Below are 27,500 nucleotides of genomic sequence, written 5' to 3'. Positions count from 1 at the left end.
AAGTGTTTCAGTCAAAGACTGAGCCACTGATTAGCCACCTGTTCTGAAACAGGGATATCCTGAAAACCAGACCTGTTGGTGGCCCTTGAGGACTGGAGTTGCTCATCCTTGCTCAGTCTAGAGGGTTATGGTTAACAAAAAAAACCTACTGTAATCAAAACACCCAAATGTGTGGATTCATCAAACAAGGCTGTTACCCAGAACTGCTTTTATAAAAGAAGAAAGGAAGCCCCCTCTTAGCAGCCTTCAATTCCTATGAATGGGTGTATTAACTTAAAATATAACCTTTATTTAGGTAATTGTATAAAATAATGTTGGACATAGGAGTCCCAATAACATCAGAGGAGGTCTCAGCAGCCATCAAATCTCTTAAGAATTCCAAAGCCCTGGGCCCAGATGGGTTCGCTAATTTCTATTTTAAGAAATTTGAAAACATTTTGAAACCATATCTGGTCCGATGGTTCAATAAGATTCTGGACGGTGAAGCACCACCGAAAGAATCCCTAAAAGCCTCAATCATCGTTATACTAAAGGAAGGGAAAGACCCGGCGCTATGCTCAAGTTATAGGCCCATCTCTCTGATCAATACAGACATAAAACTATTCGCCAAAATCCTAGCAACCAGATTGAACAGAGTATTAAATACCTTGGTCCACCTGGGTCCAGGTGGGGTTTACCCCAGAACGACAAGCCTCCGATAACATTCGGAGAGTAATTAACATTATCCACAACAGTAATACGAATCAACGCCCCACCCTGGTTCTGGGGTTAGATGCTGAGAAAGCTTTCGACCAGGTGGCCTGGCCTTTTATGTTCCGGGTATTCAGAGAGATGGGCCTACATGAAAACTTTATTAAGGGCATTAAAGCATTGTATTCCAACCCAATAGCCACAGTGCGCACCTCAGGTTTCACCTCAGTACCATTTAAAGTCTCTAACGGTATCGGACAGGGTTGCCCGCTGTCCCCTATGCTGTTCGCTTTGTGCATAGAAGTACTAGCCTCAAGAATAAGAGAGAACCAAGGGATAGAGGGAGTCCCTATAGGAAACAATATATACAAAGTGTCTTTATTCGCGGACGATACTCTACTTTCTTTGACTAACCCAGAAATTTCATTAAAAAACCTATTTGACACACTAGACGAATTTGGCAAACTTTCAAACTTTAAAGTGAACCACACTAAGTCAGAGGCTATAGGCCTACACATACCTAAGGAAACAGAAAATGTACCAAAGAAAAAATTCCCAATAAAATGGATGCCAGACAAAATGAGATATTTGGGACTGTACATTACAAGACTATATGATGATATCTATAGAGCAAACTACCCGAATCTTATTAAAAGCTTGAAAAAAGACCTAGAATCCTGGTCAAGATATCAGATATCCTGGTCGGGTAAAATTATATCAGTAAAAATTAACTTATTACCCAGAATACTTTATTTATTCCAAGTGCTTCCAGTAACCGTCCCAATCTATGTAATCAGAGATCTAGAAAAAGAGATTTATCTGGAACGGTAGAAAACCCAGAATAAAGAAGAAATTGATGGTCCTCCCCCTGGCCAGAGGAGGCCTGGGTCAACCAGATTTAGCTAAATATTACGAAGCAGCCAGACTAAGCCCACTAATTTATTGGTCCGCAGCCCCAGGAAAAAAAACGTGAGTGGACATAGAGAGGTCGGAAGCTGGGTATGAGGAGTTAGCGTCTCTTCTATGGGAAAAAAAGGTGAACAGACAAATGGGCTATAGAAATCATCCAGTCTTACTACACTCCCTGAATATCTGGGACAAAAATTGTAAACACAAGCAGATCTCTTCCATCCCTTCGCCCTTAACACCAATTAGATTTAATCCAGAATTTACACCAGCACACAATTCGAATATCTTTAAGCAATGGGATAAGAAAGGGCTTTCAAAGCTGGGAGACATGCAGAAAGGCGGCAGGGTTAAATCATTCATGGGGATAAGAGAGGAATATAATATCCCAAACACACAAATATTCCAATATATACAGCTGGTCCACTATGTCTCCTCGATACAACCAAGTGACACTTGGAACAGAACACTCACCAACTTTGAGAGCCTGTTCCAATGGGGTTAATATAACAAAGGGACGATTGCCCAATTCTACCAGACATTATTGCAACAATATGAAGTTCAAACAAGCAAAAATATCTCAGAATGGAATATGATATAGGGAACCCCTTAGAGGAAGAGGACTGGGTAGAAATCCACGAAAGGATAGCTAAAGCTTCCCGATGCTCCCTGATCAGGGAAACAAACCTGAAAGTCCTACACAGGAGCACGTCTCCATTCTTTTTTTCCGTTAACCTGCCCTATGTGCTGGCGCAACTGCAGTCAAATATTCACATTTAAACATATATGGTGGTACTGCCCCAAGATAATCCTATTTTGGGGAAGAATCAGACAGCTAATAGAAGGGGTAACAGGTATGGAGCTACCCTGGAATATAGAAACAGTGCTTCTACTAAAACCCAACGAGGGACTAGAGAGAAAAATTGAATTTTTGATAACACAGATCCTATCAGCAGCTAAAACACTAATCGCAAAACACTGGAAACTGAATGACCCCCCCCCCTATCACTGAGGTAATGCACAAGATAAATTATATAATAACAATGGAGAGATTTACAAGCCTAATCCACGACAGGCACAACACCTTCCTGACAACATGGCACCCATGGGAGACATACAATGGAAGAACCCAATTGGAACTACGAAATAAAGGAATTGCTAATGACTAAGCAGATCTAGACTTGGCTAGGGATGTAACAAGTATTTTTTAATGTTCGCTCCCTGCGAGGGGCCCATGATGGATGTCACCCTACTATCTCCCCTCCCCCCACTACCCCTTTTCATTTTCTGTACCCACCACACCCCCCTCCCCTCCCTCCATTTCTTTCCCCCTTTTATGTTATCATGTTCAGTCTTGGAAAAATAAAAAATATATGTTGAAAAAAAAAATTATGTTGGACAAATGAACATGAACTACACAAAAGCAACACAATAAAATGCTGGGATAGTGTAAGAGCTCTAGTCGGCTGTTAGCCTGATTGATTATGAGGAACCCAAATATATACTGGAATCCGTTGGCTATATATATGGTGACTCTTGCCCCGTATTGTTTATGGGGAGAGTTCAAAAAGCCTCAAGGATGATGTAACATCAGATGTACTCCTTGATATCACAATTGTGTCAGCTAAGTATTGTTGTTGTCAAGTGTATAACCCGCTACATACTAGACTGAGCGACTTAATTTAATTTATTCTGGACATGCTGTCAGTTATGTGTGGGTCTCCGCATCAACACACACACTTCAGGTCAATATATTAACATATCTAAAGTGGTACTACCCATTAATCTAGTGGTACCTGTTGGCCAGACATGGTGAAGAGACATACATTAGGATTTACCTTCATTATCAGGCCACGTCATGTAATGTTAGGTGTTGGTGTCATTAGACTCCATCCATGGCCACAATAATAGCTCTTACACTACCCTAGCATTTTATTTCGCCGTAATTATTATACAATTACCTCAATAAAGGTGATATTTTTAGTTAATACACATTCATATAGGAATTGAGGGCTGCAAAGAGGGGCTTCTTTTCTTGCTTCGGCAAGTATTTGTTCCACATTCTTTTATAGCAGCTACTTTCATCTGTGCAGTAGCAGATAAAATCTCAGCTTTGTCTTGCAAAGCCTGAAAAGAAGTAGATTATTTGTGTGGGTTGATTAAAACGGCAATCTGTAATATCCAATTTAATAACAAAACATTGCATGTTGATGTTGCCTCCTCACCAGGTTTATTACGCTCCCCTTAAGATATAAATCCCTTCCTTTTAGTGTATGCTGTGGCTTCTCAGATCTCCTCCTATTTTATGTTTCTTGAAATTTGATAAAAAAAAGCATGCTGTTTTCGCCCATACAAAATAATGGGCCTGCTAATCGTAGATTAAATGTGTATTATGAGATTAGATAGTTACAAAATAAAAACATAGTGCTGAAGATCTGAAGTGAACTTTGATTTTCTATGTTTTAACAGCTTTGGATCACACCTTTAATAAATGCTTGAACACAAATATTAATGGCTAATTTATTTTAATTTCCAAAGCAAGCATTTAAAGAAGCAGTCCCTTATAGGACCCCAAAGTGTACTAATTGCTGTGACATGTTTAAATGGTTACATCGTAGTGACTGATGCCTTTTTTAATCAATATTTGTCTGTACGTAATCTGAAATATCTTTTTTTTTTTTTTACAGTTGAGACTTGGATGGGGTTTGATTTTCTCGGACTACTCCCTTCTGTCTGATGTCCCGTTTATACAGCAAGAGTTTGCACAGGCAAAGCCCCCTCTACTCCTCACCTCCCCCCTCCCCCCCCCCCCCACTGCAACCATATTGGCTCTGTGATGAATTCAGGGTGGGATAAAGGAAAAACTTCGTTGACAAACACTTCTTCACAGGCCTTAAAGAATTAATTTTTTTAAAAGAACCAAAAAGCAGGCATTATTCTTTTTAAACGTGATTACATCTGTTTAAGCAAGTCAACTAGATTGTTACATTTTTCAGAAATGGTTGTTTTAGGTAAGTTAACATGTTTGCCAGTGATTGCAGCTGTAAATATATAACTTTATAATGACATACTGTACATAAACCTTCTACTTCTGAATTAATTTAACATATGAAAACTAAGGAGTTTGCAAAGTTCACAGATATCAGTTTTTCACCAAGTGGTTTAACAAATAGCCATCCAGACAACAGACCTTGGTAGAGTAAAGTCATTGCTGGTATTAATTAATGATGATGTGATGCTGTTCCATGTTTCTCACTGGGGGGATGTGCCTGTTAGAACCGACGCCAATGCTGATGCTTGAAGCCACCCGCCTGGCAGCATGCTTTCTACACGGTGTCAGAAAACGCATTACTACTAAGTGGCAGAGCTCCAAATCAAATCAGCATGGGTCATCTGCAGGTTATGCTAAGAAAACAATAAAAAATTAAAAGGCAACAATCGCAGAGCACTCAACAGGAAGGGTTGTGGGTAACTGGTCATGCGAAAAAAAAATGTGAAGCCCAAACCATTTAATAACACACCTTACAAGTGCTTCCTGTATCTATCACCATGCAATGGGTGTTATTCATTAACTGCAATAGTGCCACTTGGGACTCCCATGGAAGTTTCCATGCAATAGTGCCCTGAACAGCACTATGTCACTTTAATGGATAACCCCAATGGTGTTCTTTTTTTGTCACTGTGTCACGGTTTCAAGAATTTTGTTTGTCAATTGTTTCATTCGGATATCAACGGTAAGTCCCACCCACTTCCGCTTCCTGTTCCTGTTTCGAGGATGCAATGTGTTTCTGAGCCTCCTTCTGTGAAAGGGTAAATGTGGTGTACATTTTCAGAAAACCAATAAGCCAGTCAAAAGTGTTTCTGGTAGTTTCAATTTTTTTCCCAATAATAAATGAGAACTACTGTTCTGACTGTTTAAAACAGGAGGGCGCAAACTTTTTTCCCTGCGCCCTCCTGCCGGTGGTTCCCCTCTCTCCGCGTCCCGCCCCCCCACTTACCTCGGCTCCGTCGGTATGACATCATGTTGCTATAGAAACGTGACATCACATGACCTTGCAGCGTTATTTGATGCCGCGTTGCCATGGCGACGCGTCTAAGAAGCCGCCGGTGCCAAGGTAAGTCTGGGTTAACAGAGGCCCTGCAGATCCCCCCGGACTTAATTTAAGTGCCTTCGGGAAGCGCCGGGGCCTCTGTAAACCCCGCGCCCCCCGCAGTCAGTCTCGCGACCCCGCCTGGGGGTCGCGCCCTCCACTTTGCGCACCGCTGGTTTAAAAGGAAGCTGAGCAAAGTATAAGTTTACTGCATTGGTACAAAATGAGTTATTTCTGAAAGTTTCCATCAACATAAAACACAGAATGAATGCAGGTTTACTGATTGCATGTGCTAAAGATAAGAAACACGAGTACATTTGCATGTCTAACACAGATCCATAAACCCTGCTTAATCTCATTGTCGCATGTCTGACAGTGGTTAATCTGAAGATAAGGATTCTAAGTAATTAAATGCAAATGAGCACACAAAATGTATCACTTTTTGACTTCTTAATGATTTAAAACATGTACGCTTCCCTAGAGCATTCGCCAGTTTCGTTGGACTGTTTGTGCAGCCATGTCTGGGGTAAGGAAATACAGAATGTTGGCTAGTTTGCTTCTCAATTAAAATATATAATTTACTCTTTGTATGCCTATATATGTTCTTTGTTTATTTTTAATTGTCTTTTTAAAGGTGCAATTTAACATAGCTGCCCAAAAAAAACAACCCTTTGTAATGAATTTAACAGTCTAATTGGCATCCAATAACCAATTGAACAATTCCAAAAGCAAAAACTTGGCTACATTTGTTTAATTGGAAATTCATTACAATTTACATTTGCTAGGGGCCTCAGAGTTAGTATCTGTCAATTAAGTATTTTCCTTTACCCTAAGCCCACCATATAAGAAAGAACAAAAAATATTTGGTGGGGGTTTGCCTGCACAAACTCTGGTTCAACACAGTGACATGAAACAAAAAGGGTGTAGACTGGGGAATCAAACCCCTCCCAATTTTAAGCTCACCATATTTACAAAATAATGAAAATAATATTAATGGAATGTCAAATTAGTTAGTCATAAGGATGTATGTATGGCTTTATTGGTATAGCGCCATTAATGTACATAGTGCTTCACAGCAGTAATACACGTGACAATCATATAAATACCAAATAATACAAATAACACAAAGGGAAGAAGTGATTCAGACATAAAAGTAACATTAGGAAAGGGAGTCCCTGCTCCAAAGAGCTTACAATCTAATTGGTTGGTAGGAAGAATGTACAGAGACAGTAGGAGGACGTTCTGGTAAATGCGTCTGCAGGGGGCCAAGGTTAATGTATGAGGTGTAAAGTATCAGCCACGGAGCTACTCATATGCTTTGTTGAGCAGGTGTGTCTTAAGGTGGGTCTTAAAGGTGGATAGTCCGGTATTGAGGGCAAGGCATGCCAGCGGTGCAGGGCAGTCAGTGAGAAGGGTTTAAGGCGAGAGAGGGCTTTAGACACAAAAGGGAAGAAGAAATCCTTGAGCAGAACGCAAGAGTCGGGATGGTGCATAGCGAGAAATTAGGGCTGAGATGTAAGAAGGGCAGAAGAGTTTAAGGCTAGGTGCATGATGACCGCACACTCGCGTCCGTGGGCGTGACGTCATCCGCGTTTAGCGGTTGCGTTTTGTGGCCAGGCTATACGAGATGGGAAGCGTGTTGGGGGGCATGGCTGTGACATCACGGAGCTTTGAACTGCTCACGTGACCTGGCCAACGCACCGTGGAATCAAATATATCTGGTCTGTGTGCGCGATCATTGCCTTAAGCCATTGTGATCGCGCCGCGCACTCACTCATCTGCACGGTCTCGCCGACCATGGACGCGACCTTAAGCTTTAAAAGTGAGGAGGAGAATTGAGTGTGTGATATGGGATTTGATAGGAAGCCAGGAGAGGGATTTCAGCAGGGGAGACACTGAGACAGATGTTAGAGTAGGAGCTGTATTAACCCCTTAGTAGGCCTTAGGGGCCAGCTACAAAGTGGACAATATTTTTTTTAATGTAATAATTTGTGCATTTAATGTATTTGAAGCCTCTATTCAAGGTTGGGTAGTGTTTATCTTGGCTATGCACATAGTGCCCATTATAAACATGTAAATCCTACCGCTAGCCTGGCGTAGGTGATAAAATCTGTGCGATTTTGCTAGATATCGCACTTTATAAGTAATCATTAATTTGCATGATCACTTACATATCCCGCGTAGACATATCACAGGTTGAAAGCCCAACATTTCTGCTTAACTGGCAAAATGACTTCAGTGAACCGTTCAATCCGAGAAAAAAAAATGATAATATCCATGTATGGCAATTTTTTTTTTTTAAATGATCGAATTTTAGTGAATCTAGCTCCATATATTGAATCAATTCTCATCAATTAAACAACTAAATCTACATATAAAGACTTCTATAAAGCAACTTTTGGCAATCATTCATTTTTTCTATAATCTCTCTTCCAAGCACCAGCCCTCTCTTCACCCTAATCCTAATACCAGTGATAACATCAGCATGATCTTTCTGAAAATGATGGTGTTTAGTGAACAAGCATTTGGTAACAATGAGCTTCAACCTTAAAAAGGAGCCGCTTCCTATTTAAAAGCCTATTTCTAAAATCAAAAAACGCTATCACCCCGAAGAGGCGAGGATTATGTCAGCCAATATGAGTCATTGGTTTGTTGTTATATGTGCAGGGCAAGGCAGTCAAGATGCTAATTGAGCAGCATATCATAATCACACAATGTGACTCAGCTCTACGGTGCCAGCAACACCTACAGTACTGGTGTGCCATTGTTATATAAAAAAGTGAAGCAGATGGCCTGGCACCTTTAAAGTTCAGTGGTTGCAATGCTATCGTCAGTCACCTATTTCTGTGAAAATCTGTTCTGTCAAGAATGGTAAATTATAAAAAAAACCTGTTCTGACTCAAGCAAGCAAAGAAAGTGAGTGTATTTACCACCAAATCTAGAATACATATTTTTTGGGGGGTTGTATGCAGTGGTCATACCAGCTGAACTATATTCCCTGCGCTGTAGTGGTTTATTTGTTGTTTTAATTCGGGAAACCAAAAGGAACACATCGTTTTAGGCTGTATATTTGTTGCAAAATATGGGAAAATATGACAAATTGTTTCATCTTCAAACAATAACGATGGTGATTTAGTTTGAGATTTGAAAGCTCTCTCCATACAGCTCAAATGTGCAAAAAGTATGAGAGAAAAACTATAAAACAGCTCATGTTTCCATATAAACTTGCAAGGTCTATGTTCTCTGTAATGGACTCATGCCAGCTTACTATCTGTAATAAAGCACGACACCTTTACAAAGATGTAGAAATGTTTTGTTCCCTTCTGCAATGCTTCAATTCAAATAAACATGTGGCACTATTTGTACAATGAAGCCTATTATACATTTGTCTCACTAAAAAATACTTCATTACCAAGTGTGTTGTAGTCTATTATCGTTAGTGGAGCTGCTTCTACAATGATGAAGCTTGTATTGGAGATTATAATAGGGAAGGGCACGCCAGACAGCCACAGGACATAGGGAACCACATGCATGCTTATAGGTTCATATGTACAGTGATGCTGAGCATTGGTGTTCAATACAACTAGTTTCATTTTAGGAGTGCACATAACTATTTAAACATGAGCTTCTGCTTTAATTTATATTTAAATATTAATATATATCACAAATGTATACCTGCTTAACTTAATTTTTCTAAATTACTCTCAGCAAAGTCATTATTGGGTCCAGTTACAGATTTAACGCAGGGGATTTTGTGTCACTTTACTTGTCATAAAAATAAGTCCTGGTACCAGCCCAGTCAGTGTTAGTATTAATGCGGGGTTTTCCCTACAGTAAGCAGCTCTCTTGAGTGACAAGGGGGCCAGCCTAAGGCCTGTGTTCTGCCAAATCAGGGGCTCAGACCTTGGACCCTCCCCCAGGCTACTTAAGGGGCTGCACAGCCAAATTTATTAGAGCTAGGGAGTGTGAAGTCAGGGCTCTGACAACCCGCAAGGGAGTGGGACTACTACCCTCATCCCACCAGGGAGTGAGGGAAGAGCGGAAGATAGACCCTTGGGGCCGTTGATTCCAGGGCCCAGGCGGAGGAAGAATATAGAGGATCAGTTGTAAACTGTATTCTGTGAGAAGAATAAAGCATTCCTCTTTATTATATACTCCGGGCTGAGACAGCAATTAATCACGGGGAGTATCAGAGAGAGTTCTCCTGCAGGGATTGCATCCAGCACTCCTGGAGCCTGCTGGAGATGGAGGCGCCGCACCAGTGAGAAAGAACCAACCATCACCCCAAAAGCCTGTCCTGTCTTCCCCATTAACACCAGCAGAATCTCAGCGATTCTGTGAGCCAGCAGGTAACAGCACAACACCCTGTAATAGCGTGATCTCCCAGAGGGTGGGGGAAACCTGTTACATAAGTAACTGTTTTCTTTTTAAATATAGAAGTGCAAACAAGTGTTTGTTAAGGCGTTTTCACTTTGACACTCTTAATTACAACAGCAGAATCATTAAAAAGATTCTTAGTATTACATGGTATCATGTTAGCTTCTGTAGAGTGAAAATATTAAACTGAATCACAATGAATATGATATTTTATTCTAAATCATGAATCACAAATGCTACATGCAAATTAAATACATTTGAAAATGTCAACATGTTGTTGTTTTTATTTTTATCCATATGTATCCTTTGGCAATGTGAGGGTATGAAACTCAAAAAATGTATCAATGTTCTAACAGTATATGCAAATATCTAAAGTATCTTTTGAAATGCAGTGTTTTTCAGTTGGTATTTAAAATACTTCCATTACATAATAATAATAGTAACTTGAAATTATGAAGCATTGGGTTGAAAATGGTAGAGAAGGTGTGAGGTGATTGTGTTTTAAAGGAGCAATCCATGCAATATCCTACATTTTTTTTTTTTTTTTTTTTTTAATAAATCAGTTCTGCAGCATGAAATAATACTTACTACAGTACATGTTTTTTTTAATTCAACTCAATGCAATTTTTAATGACCCAGGATAATACACAACTCTAGCGCTTAGCCCCACAACAGTGAAAAAAATATTATCATGTAATAAATTATATAATGTATCCCATAAGTATAAATCCCTTGAGAATTACACACTCACAATATGGTATACAATAAAAATAGTGTAAATTAAGGGTGTAATGAACCACCTCAATACAGAAGTCCTGCAGCCCGGAAGGCTCATGGATGATCAAAATCCTTCCTAACAATGGCGCAAGCAATAGTCTCCTCCTTGGCGCTGGTCTCAATAATAAGTGCACAATGCAATATGTGACAAAATTATTTTAAAAAAACAGTGTATAATAACAAACAGTAATAATGTTGCAAATAAATTTCAATATTATTATTGTTTGATCTTATACACTGTTTCTTATAATTTGTTCCACATATTGCATTGTGCACTTATATTGAGGATGTGCCAAGGAGGACTAATTTTTAATGAGTTTTAATATAATGAGCATCCTTTGATTTCTATAGCAGGTTTTAGCACACTTCCCAGCAGTGCAAGGTCTTTGTAACACTTTCCTGTTTGTGATAATTTGTTGCCAAGATTCCCAGCAGTTTGAGCTGCAAACTGTAACAATATATAATGTTACCTTAGTAAGATAAGAATACATTGTAGCTGCTGAGTTACATTTTCAATCAATCCTTCATTTAGTGACCTTGGGACACAGGAACTTTGCTGATTATGGGAGAACAAATCGATCACCAGCTTAGGTAATTAGTTTTCAATAAAGGTAAAAATATAAATATTTTTTAAAGTGCTGCTTGGATCGCCTCTAACGGGCTTATTCATTAAGCTTGGTTAGTGCTGTATGGTGCGATCTGCAAGTCAATGGGGCTTTTCGTGCAGATCGCACGGTAAAGCGATAATGAAGTTTAATGAATAAGCCCCTAAGTGTTTTAACTCAAAATTGCTAGCCCCTTGCATGTCACCTTTCCATTTCTCCGAAATAGACCAAAAGTCTAAGGGACAGCCCACAAATGACTGCATCTGTGGAAGCATCCAATCTTGTGGGTGGCCATCTTTAAAATTCCCAATCACTCAGCAATTCATGGAAAAGAAAGGAAAACTTTTATTGCATGTGTTTTAAAAACATGCATGAACCAGAAGGCAACTCGCTCGCTTGGAATTCAAAATGAATAGCAGAAATATCTTGAACATTTTTGCATCAACTAGTAAAAGAAATCTGTAGGATAGTCCCTTATCTGCCTCCCCAATGCTAAAATAAATTTACCTTTCCATCATTTTCATGGGTTAATGACACTGAGTAATAGCGCATTAGCAAAGTGCCGTTACAGACACCAGTCAGGCATGACAAATAGATAATCTGACAATCGCTTCAGATTCATTTTCCACTAAGAGCAACGCTGCAGGGCTTATTAACTGACAAATCTGCATATAGAGCAGTGTGCGTCAGATAGCCATCCCCAAAAGAAGCAATCTATCTCATTAATATAATTTATATGGATATTTGGGCACACTGATTGTTGTAAAATTAAAAATAATATGGCTTTGTTCAGTGATGCTGTAGCCTATTTGTACTAATGATTCATGTTTCAAGGAGTCATTCATGCTGCTTATCTGCTCGGTTTGATCTTGAGAAGGCTTCTATAATGCTTTGTGGTACTGCACTGTTTGCTCAGAAGTGAAAAGACTGCTTGTTTGCATAGATTCTGCTTGGGTAATAAAGTTACCAGACCTCATCAGGGCTTGTCCAGTGTTAGTAATGGAAATGAATTTAAATGTGAGCTGCGGTGTAGAAATATGTGGCACTTGGCAAAGCTTCCCCATTAAGGAATTCTCCAACAAAGGTGTAATAAAATAAAAAAAAACAGTTAATAAATTAATGGAGGCTTTTTCTTTTAAGATGCTACCATAGTGGTGACTGCAGTGGAACAAGAATTATCATGCAATATCAGTATGTGGGGATACAGTCAACAGCGGTGGTTAACTCCAATCCTCAAGGGCCACAACAGGCCAGGTTTTAAGGACATCCCTGCTTCATTCTGATTGAGCCACCCATGCTGAAGCTGGGATATCCTGAAAACCTGACCTCTTGGTGGCCCGAGAAATTGACTACTCCTACAGTACAGTGTGTTGCTATGTGTTGTTTGGGGGATGTGGTAGTGTTGGTATGAGATTGTGTTGCAAAGAGCCATGTACCTTTAAGAGCTCAGAATTATTTTTTCCATTATTAGTGGGGCTTGTAGGAGAATATTACAAAGGAGATGCTAAACGATATCACCATATTCAAATTAGGTTATTCATAAATGTGCAACAGTGCCTGCTAGGCATTACTGCACGGAAACTACCATTCAAGACAATGGGTGTTTTAGGACTTTAATGAATGTGTCCTATGTATGAATCCCCCAAAACTTAAATTCTGCTCTTCTGTTGAGCAATTTAAGTAATTAATAGGTTTTTTGTTACTTGAAGCACATTTCTATTGCCAGTTGAGGCAGCATAAACTTCATCTGCATAAAAAGCTAGTGTGAAATCCAAAACTTTATAAATAATAATACATTTTACACAGAAAATAATTTTCATTAAAATATATTTCCATTTTCAAATGGAGAATTTACCATCACTGAAACAAAGCTGTTAGTTTAAGAAATCTACTTTAAGCACACCCTATTATTTACGGTTATATTTTTCATGTTGAAAAGTGCTCCCTCTCAGGGATCAGGGAGACTCTAGCAGGAAGGTTTGACCTGGGATCGATGAGCAGCACATGGAATATATAGTCCAAAAACAAGTGGAAATATGCATAAGTGTCCTCCCCATCTCAACTTACCCTTATTTTCAATAACCCGGAATTTCCTCCTGGATGCTCCAAAAGACAATTCAACCAATTTCAAAATTGGAATATCAAAATAGCAGCTGACCTGGTCGAAAAGGGGACGATGAAGTCTTACCAGGAACTTCAAAACAAGTACCAAACTCAAGACCTCCATCTTTTCAAATTCCTCCAAATTAGACATTTCCTCACAACAATTTCTCATAATGCGAGCTTCCCCAATCTATCAAAATTTGAAACATATTGCAATAAAGGCACCTACCAGAGCGGCCGGATATTGGGAATATATGTGGGAATAGAGTCATCAGTAAATGCACTGGTCCATAACTACATGCTTAAATTGGGACAATACAAGGAGCTTTCAAAAGAACTATTCATCCCACGGGCAGTACAAAGGACTCAGGGCCATCCCTTAAGGTTGGAGGAAAGGAGATTTCACCAGCAACAAAGGAAAGAGTTCTTTACAGTAAGGGCAGTTAAAATGTGGAATTCATTATCCATTGAGACTGTGATGGCAGATACAATAGATTTGTTCAAAAAAATGATTGGACATCTTTTTAGATGGGAAAGGTATACAGCGATATACGAAATAAGTATACATGGGAAGGATGTTGATCCAGGAATTAATCCGATTGCCAATCCTTGGAGTCAGGAAGGAATTTATTTTTCCCCTTATGAGATATCATTGTATGATTTGACACTGGGGTTTTTTGTTTGCCTTCCTCTGGATCAATAAGTATAGATATAGGATAAAGTATCTGTTGTCTAAATTTAGCATAGGTTGAACTTGATGGACCTATGTCTTTTTTCAACCTCATCTACTATGTAACTATGTAACTATGTAAATGGGCGGACGACCTCAATGTGGAGATAGATAGGGACGACTGGGAGAATATCTGGGAAGGGGCAGCTAAAACTTCAAATCTGCACAATTACGAAGGAAAATATCTACAAAATTCTATTTCAATGGTACCTAACTCCTAGTAGACTGATATGTATTAAACAAAAATTGTGAGGCGCTTCCGATAAAGGTGTGATAAATATATAAATATATAGTGAAAAATAAATATATAAATATAAATATAAACAGTGTTCAAAAATAGTGATAATACTAGTAAAGTTCGCTGCTCAACCCTCTTAGGAGAACATCCAGTTCCTCCTCTCTTGATTGTTTGAAAGAAGCTTGTGGGGAGCGCAGAGTTTCACCATGTAAAAGGAATGAAATAAATAATAGTGTAATATGTCCAAAACACCTGTAGCAATGTATATGGGGATCGAGATAAAAAAACTCACATTCTCCCAGTCAAAATACAGCATTAGAAGAACAATCTGAAGGCTCTGTGGTTTGCAGGGGGGTCTTGCTTAGAATACTCTCCCTGGTGCCAGTGGAACGAACCCTCAATGAAAACAGAGACAACTCTAGTGCAACATTGTATGTTCACTACTGATATATTCAATAAAAACAGTGGTAATCCACACTTACATTAGCACCATGTGCATAGACACGTAACAATCAAAGCGCAGCAGCAGTATACACCATCTACCCCACTCCCGGGATCGCGTCGCGTCACTTCCGGTTCGGCCCGTCGTGTCACTTCCGGTTTCGCGATCGATCTTAAAATGGATCCACACGGGTTCTGGGGCATGGGGGGGCACACTCTGGGTTGCTGCTAGTTCACTCTACGTGTTTCGCTGGCATGCCAGCTTCGTCAGGAGTCCGATCTGTGGCATAATGCTTCAGTGTACCTCATGATTGGTCCGTCTGGCCGTCAATCACCAGTCATTAAACAAACACTTCCTCGGTTTCGCAACCAAAGGGTACAAGGTTTTTTTTTTTTCCTTTCCACTGGTAAAGCTCCGCAGAGCTTTACCAGTGGAAAAAAAACCTTGTACCCTTTGGTTGCGAAACCGAGGAAGTGTTTGTTTAATGACTGGTGATTGATTGCAGATCTGGAGAGCTGTTTCGCTAAACAAAGGGGCAAAACGGGTTTAAAACACCTCTGATCACAAAACTTCACAAAATATGGATAGAAGCTAACCCTCAATCTCAGTTGTTTATTGTACAGGAAAATGCCAAGTATACCGATTGCTGTTCCCAATGTAATGCTCCCCCTGTAATGTAATTTAATAATCTGTATCTCTTTGAAAACACAATAAACAAGATTTAAACAAAAAAATCGCCCCCTCTGTGTGGGAATACATCAATCAATCTGCTCAACTCAGCATTTCAAACTACAAACCTAATCACCGATTAATGTGCACAGTAATGTACAAAGTAGATAAAAACCGAGACATGTGGCCAGATTTACTAAGCAGTGCTAAACCTTAACCCCATTGTTTTGTAACAATTTGCTGGCCGATCTAGTACTCAAGGAGTTAAGGTGCCTTAACCTCATGACAAGGTAGGTATGTCATGGGTACTTGGTCTTTTTCTAGGAACAGATCGAAACAGAAGAGAAGCCCCTTTCACTTGCACTTTCAGGCTCCAGACGTGTCATGTGATTGCTCAAGGAGCGATCACATGACACAAGTGTCCAAGGTCCAGGCCCCCGGTACTGTAACGCTTAAGGAATACCTAGTAAATTTGAACTCTCTCCACCACATTGGGTAAGATATGAGGATATACTGTAGAGCAGAGGAGCGCAATCTTTTTCCCCTGCGCCCCCTTGCTGGCTGTCCACCTCTCCTCGCCCCCCCTGCTTACCTTGACTCAGACGTCCTGGTGTCATGATGTCACATTACCATGGCAATCCGACGTTATTTGATGCAGCGTTGCCATGGTTATGTGTCACCAGGAGCCGTTTGAATCAAGGTAAGGATAAGTTTACAGAGGCCTTGCAGCTCCTCCGGCATTAATTTAAATGCCTTCAGGAAGCGCGCGGGGCCTCTAAACCCCGCGCCCCCCACAGCGAATTTCACGCCCCCCACTTTGCGCACCGCTGCTGTGTGTTTAACAAAAATAATAGTATTCTAATAATATCGAATGTGCACATGCAGAATCCAAAACATGTTGTGTATCATTTTTCCAGCTGTCATGCACAGTAGCTGTTCATGTTTCATGCCATCCTTCTGACAAGAATAGTACATTTTTAAACGATAAACAATTCCATAAGCTTTAACATTAGTAGAGAGCTGTGGCAGTTCCCACATGCCAACTGTTGCCAGGCTACAAAGAGAGGCTTTGCTCACTGTCTTTTATAACCTCCTGCAGGAAGCACTGCACTGACCTGTACGTCTTCAGATGGTAAGAAACTCTGGCTACATTTAGAAAAAGTCATGTCATATGCAAATCGCTCACTTATGCGCTTTCATTTTTCTTTGGCAGTTGACCTACTGCCAAGTGATGCCAATAAGGCATCTGCACATCTGTTGTCAACCCATTGCTATTGCTGTGGTACCGAGTATTGAAATCAAATGTACAACACTTTTACACTGTACCTCCCATAGTATTCAGTTTAATTAAAGCCTGACATGCATTATCTTTTTTTTTTATACCATTAACTCTGTATGTTTGTTACTAGTAATAATGCTTCTTGTAAGAATTTTTTTAGTGTTACGTTTTTTCAATATTTACCAATTTACACTGATTAACTCTTGTTTAATTTATTTAAAGAATAACTGTTATTTACTGATTTACACCCATTTATTAGTCCATTCAAATAATTTCTGGGCTATTTATTTTTGCTAAACACTGATGCCTTACCCGATGTGTGTCCTGCAGCTCTGAGACTGAAGCAGAGCCAGTAAAACACAGAACAGACAAACAATGGAGGTCAGCAAACAGAAGAAAATTGCTCTATGATTGGCTTGCGACAGAAGGAGATGCTCACCTATTTCACTGCTTTCAATTTAGTATAGAACTGAAGTTCTCCCCCCCATCCATTTATTTCTCAAACTCGAATGCTTCCATTTTGTAATGTTTGAAAAATGATCGGAAAAAGGTCCAGATTTCTCTCTTATAAATAAAAGATGAAAACGAGGCACCCTGCTGACTATATCCAAACTTTCTATCATAGAAGTCTGTCACTTGTTTGACAATGAATTACATGTTGGACCCTGTTTTGAATCCATTTGTTTATTTTTTATTTTTAAAAAGACAGTCTCTGGTTTCATATTTGATAAATTTTGTGCCCCTCTATATAAAAGGGCCCAAAAAGAGTAAGTGTTCAAAAACAAAAGGGAAAAATTCTGTTCAGTTCGATGAAACGACAATCTCGCAAAGCCGCATTTGTCTGCAATGGTGCTTTCCGTGCGAGATCACCGAGACAGCCATCCTGCAGTTTGACAAAATAAGCCTAAAAAAATCTTTACTGCAATGCCAAATGCTAGATTTTCTTTTTTTACAGCACTGAAACAGGGGCGTCCTTCAGAGCTGAACTATGTTATTTTTTTCTGGAGTCTCCTGGCTCCTATAATGCCTGTCGGTGTAATTACTGTCCCTGCACCCACCAGGTGAAACAAAACGGACGTCAAATTTCATGACAATAGGATACCGCATCGACATTGTATGGGATGGCCATTTAAATCCTCAAAGGAAACAATGGTAACTAAAATCAGCATGCATATTGGGAACTAATGGGTCGCAGGAGCTAAAAAAAAAAAAAGCCTGGTTCAGCTGTAGGGGGGGGGTTGTTTTATACTGCTTCCAACGTTGTAATAAAAATAATTTATTTATTATATTTATAAAAATATTTTACCAGGAATAATACATTGAGAGCTACCTCTCGTTTTCAAGTATGTCTTTTAGTCAGGATTTCTGTTTATACACAGGAATACATTCTCTAAAACTGTGTAAACATTGATTTGTGATACATACAGCCTGCTACAATTAGACTGTTTTGGTGTATGCAGCATGCTTGGTAAATTCATATAAGTTTTAGTTTGTGTCCTTCTCTGTTTAACCAGACATTAAAAAGTTATTGTGGGTAAAATTGAGATAACTCAACCGTACAGCAAATAAAAATATCACTTGTCAATAAACTAAAACTTGCATGTCTCAGACAGGTCTGCAACCTAGGCTGTGCTAAAAAGTTGTGTAATACGGCAGGCATAAGCTTTTACTGGAAGGCTTCATGTTGAAATGGAAAAGTAAAGAGTAACACCCTGCACTCGTTTGCATGTCATTACCCAACATTCCTGGATGCAGTGAAAGCACTGTATGCTAAGTCAGGGGCTTTTTGTCCTGCTCCCCCCTGCCTGCTCTCCCCCACCCCCCTCACCTTGCATCCAGCGTTAAATAACGCTGAGGGTCATGTGATGTCACATCACGTGATGCCGCGTTATGGCGAGACGTCACACCAGCCATCCGAATCAAGGTAAGTGAGTTGCAGAGGCCTCACGCGATCCCCCGGCATTTCATTTAAATGCCTTGGGGAAGATCGCAGGGCCTCTGCAACCTCCGCGCCCCCCCCCCCAGAAAATCTCACGTTCCCCTTTGGTAAGCCATAATGAGGAAAGACAGAGTTGAAGACTTGTCTGAGACATGCAAACGCACCAGAAGTGGTATTTTTATTTGCTACCCTTCGCTGTAACCTTCTGCAAATACTTTGTCAGTGCAGAGAAAGTCTGGGTTTTCCCAAACCCACCTATTACTTTCCACCTATAGCTTTCTTAGTAAAAGTAAAATACTAACATTTTCCTTATGTGTCTGAAAGAAAAGAGTCTGCATGCAACTCATATACACTTATTCTTGAAAAAAAAAATATGGAGTGACATGCTGCACAAACAGTTCAATAAATAATGTATGAATAGCTTTCTTATGTGAGGTTTGCAAAATTCCAATCATTGTGATGTTTTGTGAATCTTTTCTTTTACTAAAAAGAGAATTATCAGTCAAAACTCAATGACATACATGGGACATACCAAGTAATATTTTTTCAACATAGTCCTTATTACTTTTAGAAACTAGACATTTATATTTCCACCAAGGCATATAAATCTCTCATTTAACTGCTTAAGATATTTCTTTGTTGCCTTTTGGGCACCTAACTTAACAGCCAGAAACATTACATAAAACAAAAATATATTAAAATTTTTAACTATTAAAGAGTCTATGTAAATCACTAAAGTAAAAGTAAAAGTGTACTAATTACTGTTTCAAGTATGAGTGTACAATAATGTATATACATACCTCAATATAAAATAATATTTAATTTTTATTAATGTACAATTAAAATAAATGATGTCCTTCCTTCATTTATATTAATTATACATTAATAAAAATTAAATGAATTTATATTGTTGAGGTATGTATAGATATACATTATTGTACAACCATATTTTATACAATGATTATTACATTATATAGCATATTAGTTCACACAACTATAACTTTAATCACTACAAACCATAATATAGTATATGTTTTTATATATTTAGATGATCCATAAAATATATATCTTTGTATGACGCATGTAACTCTTTGTAATGAAAGGGTTAAGTCAAAATGATTTCGAAATACAGGTGTCAGATGTGTAAAAAAAATCCTGCTATTAGTATACTTTGGTCCTAGGTAGCACTGCCCCCTTAAAGTATGCAAGGAAATAAAAACTGCTCGACCTTTACAGACAACCAGTCTATCAGTAAGATGTTGCCCTTGTACAGAATCAGTGAGTTATACTGCACCAGGGACTGCTGTGGTTGCCAGAAGTTCCTGTGGGGCAGATCTTAGTGCATGTAACATTGTTTCAATTGGCACGTCACATTTTACCCATGAATCATGAAGAAAAAAAAAATATTATTATTATTCGACATGAAATTCATGAACTGCACTCTCGTAGGTAACCATTTTCTTCCGGTGTGCAAAATCCTGTTTAGTGCTGCTGTTCTTCTGCAAGAAATCCTTTCCCACCAATGTTGGATATCTCTTATTTTATTTCTTTGGGGAAATGTACACAATATAAACAAAAACATTGTCATGGGAAAATGTACATAAAATACTTTCACAGGACGTAATGTACTTGTAGAAACCTCTGGTTTAGGAACATTCTGATTTAATTACATTGCACTTCCTTCATAATTCCTAAGGGTCAAAGGTTTGCTCTTAATCACTGTTAAATGGTGCAAGAGTAAGGGAAGTTACAGTTATACATCGGAATGCTGCACACAGTTAAACAAAAAAATAATAATCATGATTTAAAGTGTAAAAACATAAGGAGAATGTATGAAGCTAAGAAAAGCATTTTTTTTGTGTTTTTTTTGTTAAACATATGCTAATAGATGGTACATTCATCTCTAGAGGGGGCTAGTTATCAAAGACTCCCAGTTACAAAACCGGGGAAAAACTGGTACAAAAACATTACACTAGATTTATTGAAAGAAAAAATATCATTGCTTTCCATAGGATTCATTCATTGCTTTGGTAAACCTAATACTGTTTTTGCTCCCGTTTTCCAGCGTAGGGAGGATTCTTTCTGACAGTATGAAGTTATGTTGTTGCTTTTTTTACCTGCTCCTATCAGTAAGTAATGTAATGTTTAGTTACATAAAACAGTGGAAGGAGACACATCATGCATACAGTATATTACAATGTAATGTACGCCATAAATGTATTTGTTTTTTTATTTTATTTACCATTGATAGGAAAGCATAACTGATTTTTAATGTATCAATATACACATAGCTCCATGTGTCTTTGGACTTTTATTTGTTGTAGAAAAATATCACAGTATACATTTTGTTTTCCTTCATACATCCGTCATAGACAACACATGGATTTAAGTTGTATACTGTGAGAGCAAAGCAGCAATTTAATCTATCATTTTAAAATACTGAAATGACTCAAGTTTTGAAGATGCTAATTAGAATCCCTAATGTTATAATCGAATATCACTTTGCTTCCATGCACATATTTAAAGGTGCATTGGTTGTTTTGGGGGCAGCATTTTAACCCATCTCCAACTTGGAAAAGAGCAGGCTGAACTGTGTAATGATACATCCTGCAAGCTGCCAAAAGCACCTTCTCCTAACAGAACACAGAAGCTGCTTCAAACTGCAGACCACTGCCATGCCAGCAATGTGCAATGTGTGCTCCGTCTGCCCTTGCCTGCCCTCCAACAGGAAGAGAAGGCTTCTCTAGAGCCAGAACCTCTCTATTAATGCTAAAAACAGGGCTCTGAAAAAATAGTAGTGCATTTGAATACATTGGTTTCTGACCTTTTTCTTGTTTACGTTATAAAACAAAAAGCACCAACATTAGATGGCATGCTCTTTTGCGGCAGGGACTCAAGGGCTTACATGTACCAAGCTTAGTTAAATTAGGGAACATAATGTGACATTACCCAAGTTAACTCTGTAGCCACAGAATTAATTACATGCAAAAACAACACCTCATTAGTATAGGGTTAACATCACGTTTGTAGGATAACATTGTGTTATCTACGTGACGTTATGTAAGGAAAGGAGAGGGAATGGAAATGATGCCCGACTGTGGCGTTACACCTATGCAGATACTATAAAAGCCGTATTCTGAGTCTGGGTGAGAGATCCCCGTTTGTACAGTAATTATGAAGCAGTCACCAGTCAGACAGATAAACATATAAAGGGGTTGAGATTCTGTATTGGAGTAACACTAAGTTTAGCTCTGATTATGAGCTCACGTGAATGGTAGATAAAGGTAATGCATATAATTTGCATATCTCATTATCACAATCATCAGGTACAGTTAATGCGGGACATTACATTATTGTCCTTAGAGGATACAGTGTCACATTAGGTAGCCTGAGCTTAGTGCATGTAGGCCATATTGCCTAAAACATTATATTTACAGGGCAATTTACAGTATATTGTCATCACTATATTCCAAAATTATTATTATTATTATTATTATTATTATTATTATTATGTATTCCATTTAGATGTAAAGTTTGTTTACTTTGTGTTCTGCAAGTTGTAGCCCTGCTGGTACTACCTTTCTCTGCCATAGGGTATTTCCCTGTCCGATAGAAGTACAGTATAGAAGAGCTATAAATAGCAGGATCCCTGGTGTAGAACCACAGTGTGAACTCAAGATAGAGTAACCAGGTTTCTTTTTTTAAATTGATTTTTTTACATAATTGGATCCATGGGGCCCGTAGCTGAAAATAGCACGATTCAGCACCCCTGGTTACAATTATGTAAAATTACATTTTCCAGGATTGCGGTTTTACCTGTGTGGCCCTGTTAGGCAGGATCACTGGATCTTCCTGTTAGGAGAAATTGTTTTCTTTGTAGTGTCGTTAAAAAAAAAATATTCTTATTATTAAACAGTTCCTGGCGCTCAGCAGTCAACCTTCCTACCTAGACCAACTTCTGACACTGCTAATTCAGTAAACTACAGGAGTGTGTTACATAGTAGATAAGGTTGAAAAAAGACATGCGTCCATGAAGTTCAACCTATGCGAAATATATACGACAGTTGTCCTATAACTGTGCTTACAATATATACTGTACTAGCTGAGAGACCCGGCGTTGCCCGGGATGTAATTTTGGGGGGGGCGGACGACAGGGTTGGGCTTCCCCCGGGTGACTGGGTGACTGACTGAATGGGTGGGTGACTCGGTGACTGACTGAATGGGTGGATGACTGGGTGACTGACTGAATGGGTGGGTGACTGGGTGACTGACTAAATGGGTGGGTGACTGGGTGACTGACTGAATGGGTGGGTGACTGGGTGACTGACTAAATGGGTGGGTGACTGGGTGACTGACTGAATGGGTGGGTGACTGGATGGGTGACTGAGTGGGTGGGTGACTGAGTGAGTGGGTGGGTGACTGAGTGAGTGGATGGGTGACTGAGTGGGTGGGTGACTGAGTGAGTGGGTGGGTGACTGAGTGAGTGGGTGGGTGACTGGGTGACTGACTGAATGGGTGGGTGACTTGGTGACTGACTGAATGGGTGGGTGACTGGGTGGGTGGGTGACTGAGTGGGTGGGTGTGTGGGTGACTGGGTGTGTGTGTGTGTGGGTGACTGGGTGGGTGTGTGGGTGACTGGGTGGGTGGGTGGGTGACCTTGGGTGTGTGGGTGACTGAGTGAGTGGGTGGGTGACTGAGTGAGTGAGTGGGTGACTAAGTGAGTGGGTGGGTGACTAAGTGAGTGGGTGGGTGACTGAGTGAGTGGGTGGGTGACTGAGTGAGTGGGTGGGTGACTGAGTGAGTGGGTGGGTGACTGAGTTGACTGAGTGGGTGGGTGAGTGAGTGGGTGACTGGGTGAAAGTGGGTGACTGGGTGAAAGTGACTGGGTGACTGGGTGGGTGTGTGGGTGACTGGGTGGGTGTGTGGGTGACTGGGTGACAGTGCGTGGGTGGGAGACGGTGGGTGACTTACCTTGATCCCGTGGCATCTGGCTGGGGCAGGAGGTGAGTTCGGGAAGCTGGCGGGGGGGCAAGAGTGGCAGGAGGCCCGCGCCGCGCTTACCCTCCGTCTGGGAGCCGGTGCACGTGAGGAGGCCCACGCCGTGCTTCCCCTCCGTCCGGGAGCCGGCGCCCGTGAGGGGGAGTGCAGGAGGCCCGGGCCGCGCCACGCTTCCCCTCCGTTCCTCGTTGTGAGCGAGGGGGGAGGAGCCTGGAGTTTGCTGCTGAGCAGGAGGGCCGCACTTCCCCTCTCCGGGAGCCGGCGCACGTGAGGGGAAGTGCAGGAGGCCCGGGCCGCGCCGCGCTTTTCCTCGTTGTGAGCGAGGGGGGAGGAGCCTTGAGTTTGCTGCTGAGCAGGAGGGCCGCGCTTCCCCTCTCCGGGAGCGGCGCACGGTGAAGGTGATGGTGCGGCTGGGGATGTTGCGGAGCGTGGGGATTTGGGTGAGGTGGGGAGGGGGAGAGAGTGAGGGGCACCGGGAGAGGAGGGGCACCGGGAGAGGAGAGGGGGGTGTGTGGAAGGTGAGCTGCCGTCCAACTGACGGGGGAGAGTGAGGCCAAGCAACAGAGTGTGTGTGTGTGTGTTTGTGTGTGTGTGTCTGTGTCGTCACTCCGCCTCAGGCCAATGAGAGATGTGGGGACGGGCGGCCCAAGGGACCAATGAGATTTCCCCTAGGGACACAGGAAGATGCAGACAGGCATACAGTGCTTTCCCAAATATATAATAAGATAAGAGCAAAGACCATATTTCATATACATTTCTAACGAATAAAAAATAATTTAGAACAAGCACTTGTCAGTCCTGTGATTTTCCATGGGTGCTGAGGCCCTGCACCCTCAAAGCTGAGTGCAGAAAATATCTAAAATAAATTTGTTTTACCAGCACTCCACAAACTAGAAAAGTATTGTGTTTTAGCAAAAAAAATCTTATTTAATTTAAAATGTACAAAAAACAGCAGCAAATAGAGCAAACATACAAAATGGCACACTATCCCTACTGAGAATGACATTTTTGGGGCCCATGGTCCTTTTCTCAGAAGACTGTGATAGTCTGTCATTTTGTATAATGTTTTTTTTCTATTTGCGGCTTTTTTTTGTACAATTTAAATTACGATTAAATAAGATTTTTTTTGCAAAAGTATAATACTTGTCTAGTTGTTTGAGTGCTGGTCCAACTGATTTCTTTTAGATATACTATTCTACATACAGTCACAGCTATAAGCAAAACAGCTATGATGATCAGAGAAATCTCTGTCACAACACATAAACCCCCCCCTATAAATATGGTCACAGACTCCCACACAGAAAGTCACAGCTTAATCTACTGATGACATCTTTCCATTGGCTGCAAGAGTGAGTCTTGACAGCACAACCATGTTGTGTCCACATGGCAAAAATACAGAGTGACGACTGCGTACCTGGGGGTCACCAGAACCCCTGGCACCACAGTTGTAGGACACTCCTCCCCCCCCAGTTCAGATACGTTTAAAAAAATGAATTTGAGCAGAGTGGATTGCTGCTCTAAAAATGATTTTACAGCAGCAAGCTGAGAAATTTGGAAAGCATTGCTGAGATAAAACTGCAGCATTAAAGACTGTACCATAGATTATTCTTATTTTGGCCACATCCCAATTAGTAACTTCCAGATTCCAAACCTCTCGACAGCCTCTAAGTGAGTATATAAATTATGGTACGGTGTCCACATAATGGTGTAGAGTAATGGTTTATGAAATTACCTGTACCAACAAATCATTGAATAGTCCAGATAATGATGGACTTAGTGACCCAGGGAATAAAAAGCCAACCATATTTTAGTACTTTAAGTCTGGTTCCAGTCTAATGTAGTTCCTTAAATGGAAAGCTTTTGGCATCCACTCAGAGTATTACATGGTCAAAAGAAGAAGTGTTTTATCATGGATTCTGTTATACTAGGAAAGTAAGCCAGAATTGATATATTATAGAACAGATGGGTATTCAAATCCCACCATTGCATTCGTTTCAAAGCTTAAGCATTCTTTTAGAATGGCACATAGAAGTTAATGATCTCCTTTTATGCTACACATTTGGCCTCTGATTGATAAATTAGGTCACATTTAAATAACCCTGCTAAAGAGTCTTTCAGTTCTACATACCATTGCTGAACCAAAACCAAGAACTTTTATTGGAGTATTTGTAGCTTACTGAAACCGCATAGAATTCTCTGCACTAAAACTGAAATGCGGCATTGTCATAGTCATTAAACACAAGTCACGGTTACAAAATAAAACAAATCTAAAGCATTAACATAAACGCAATATTTTATTCACTGTAGTTAATTGTAGAACAATCACAAAATAACATTAAAGGGTTGAACAGATTTGAACAACCGTCTGTTTGAAAAACATTGAGGTCCCACTCTATATACTGTATTAGGTGCTGCTATTCCAGAAGACACCCTCCCAAGAGGCACCCTCCTAGGAGGCATGCTACAGCTCTCCGTCTAGATTTGTAACTACCAAGTTAAACATAGGTTAGTCATTTACGTTAATCCTAAATGGGACTGCGCCTTTAAAGCATTTGTGTGAGGGGGGAGAGAGGGGACGCAAGACACAAACACTGGGAAATCCCCACAGATTTTGGTGAACATCATATCTAGTTATTTATTGGTTTTAGCCACTAAGAGCTTTGCAGCCCATTATTCCATTAGTCTGAAGTTAAAGAATGCCAATCAATGTCATGTAGATGTGGAGGTCACAACTGGTATATGGACAATATCAAGCGTAATTCCAGCTTTATATTCCAGCTTTTAGGGGGTTATTCATTCAAATGCAATAGTACCTATCGGGGTGTATGGGTGTTTCACTTCACAGAAAATATACGCTTGTACAAAAAAAAGGTTGGAAAATCAAATAATACCATTTTTATCAAGACAGAAAAAATGATTTTACATACTTCAAATATGCTAAATTACATGTTATTTAATTATGGGAAAGTAAAGGATATACACCGGGAGTCACAAAGCTTCGATAACGGATATCGGTTGATTGACATTAATGCAGATTAAGCTCTGATATCCCTTATCGGAGATTCATGTATCCCACTGACCTATAGATTTACTAAAGTTTCCACTATATTAGCCACCAGATACTGTGAACCCCTGTATACTTACTCATAAAATCTTATCAGAAATACAGAAACAATAAATAAGCATGACATTATATTGCAAAGCACTTTAGTAAATGCCTTTTCCTGCAAGAACTATTTTCCCATTGTGGAACACTGTAAACAGAATGTAAAGCTATTTTTATATGCCAGTGGTACATTTAAAAGAACAAAAACAAATGGTGGTATTTGAAGCTCTATTAAATTGACCCAAATAATACATTTTCTGTCTAAACAGATTGTGTTAGTGGTAACTATTAAAGTGTGAGAATGCAGTTTCAGAGTAAAAACTGTCAAAATTGCTTTAGAAACACATGCATTAAATTGGTCTTGTACAAAAAAAATATTTTTGGTAGCAATTTGGTTCTGGCTGTGCAATTCTGGACGATAGGCACATTTTGTGTCTAACAAATGAAGAAATGTTACCAAATTAGGTATTTACATGGTATTCAATTAGGTGCAAGATTGAATGACATTCATTTAATTTGGAGGTCTCTCTCTCACATTGTATCACACAAA

The 27,500-nt window shown here is 39.9% G+C and overlaps 1 protein-coding gene and 1 long non-coding RNA gene across 7 annotated transcripts in view; one reads left to right on the top strand and one right to left on the bottom strand.

Annotated features, from left to right (window-relative positions):
* Positions 1–27,500, bottom strand: part of UNC5C (unc-5 netrin receptor C) — a 345,827-nt gene that overhangs the window by 252,255 nt on the left and 66,072 nt on the right. The gene's annotated exons all lie outside the window — the stretch shown is intronic.
* LOC142499830 (uncharacterized) overlaps positions 16,651–27,500 on the top strand; it is a 43,270-nt gene continuing 32,420 nt past the window's right edge. For 2 of the 3 annotated variants that reach the window (XR_012802751.1, XR_012802757.1), the window contains exons 1-3: positions 16,651–16,760; positions 17,863–18,059; positions 20,912–20,975. This is a non-coding gene — a long non-coding RNA (uncharacterized LOC142499830). Of the gene's footprint in view, positions 16,761–17,862; positions 18,060–20,911; positions 20,976–26,252; positions 26,344–27,500 lie in introns of those variants that run through there. The other variant, XR_012802760.1, reaches the window with a different exon arrangement.

This window comes from Ascaphus truei, chromosome 1 (genome assembly GCF_040206685.1).
Source record: "Ascaphus truei isolate aAscTru1 chromosome 1, aAscTru1.hap1, whole genome shotgun sequence".
Taxonomy (NCBI): Eukaryota; Metazoa; Chordata; class Amphibia; order Anura; family Ascaphidae; genus Ascaphus; species Ascaphus truei.
Note: the sequence above shows the minus strand (reverse complement) of the source record. Positions and strands in the feature narration are given on the sequence as shown.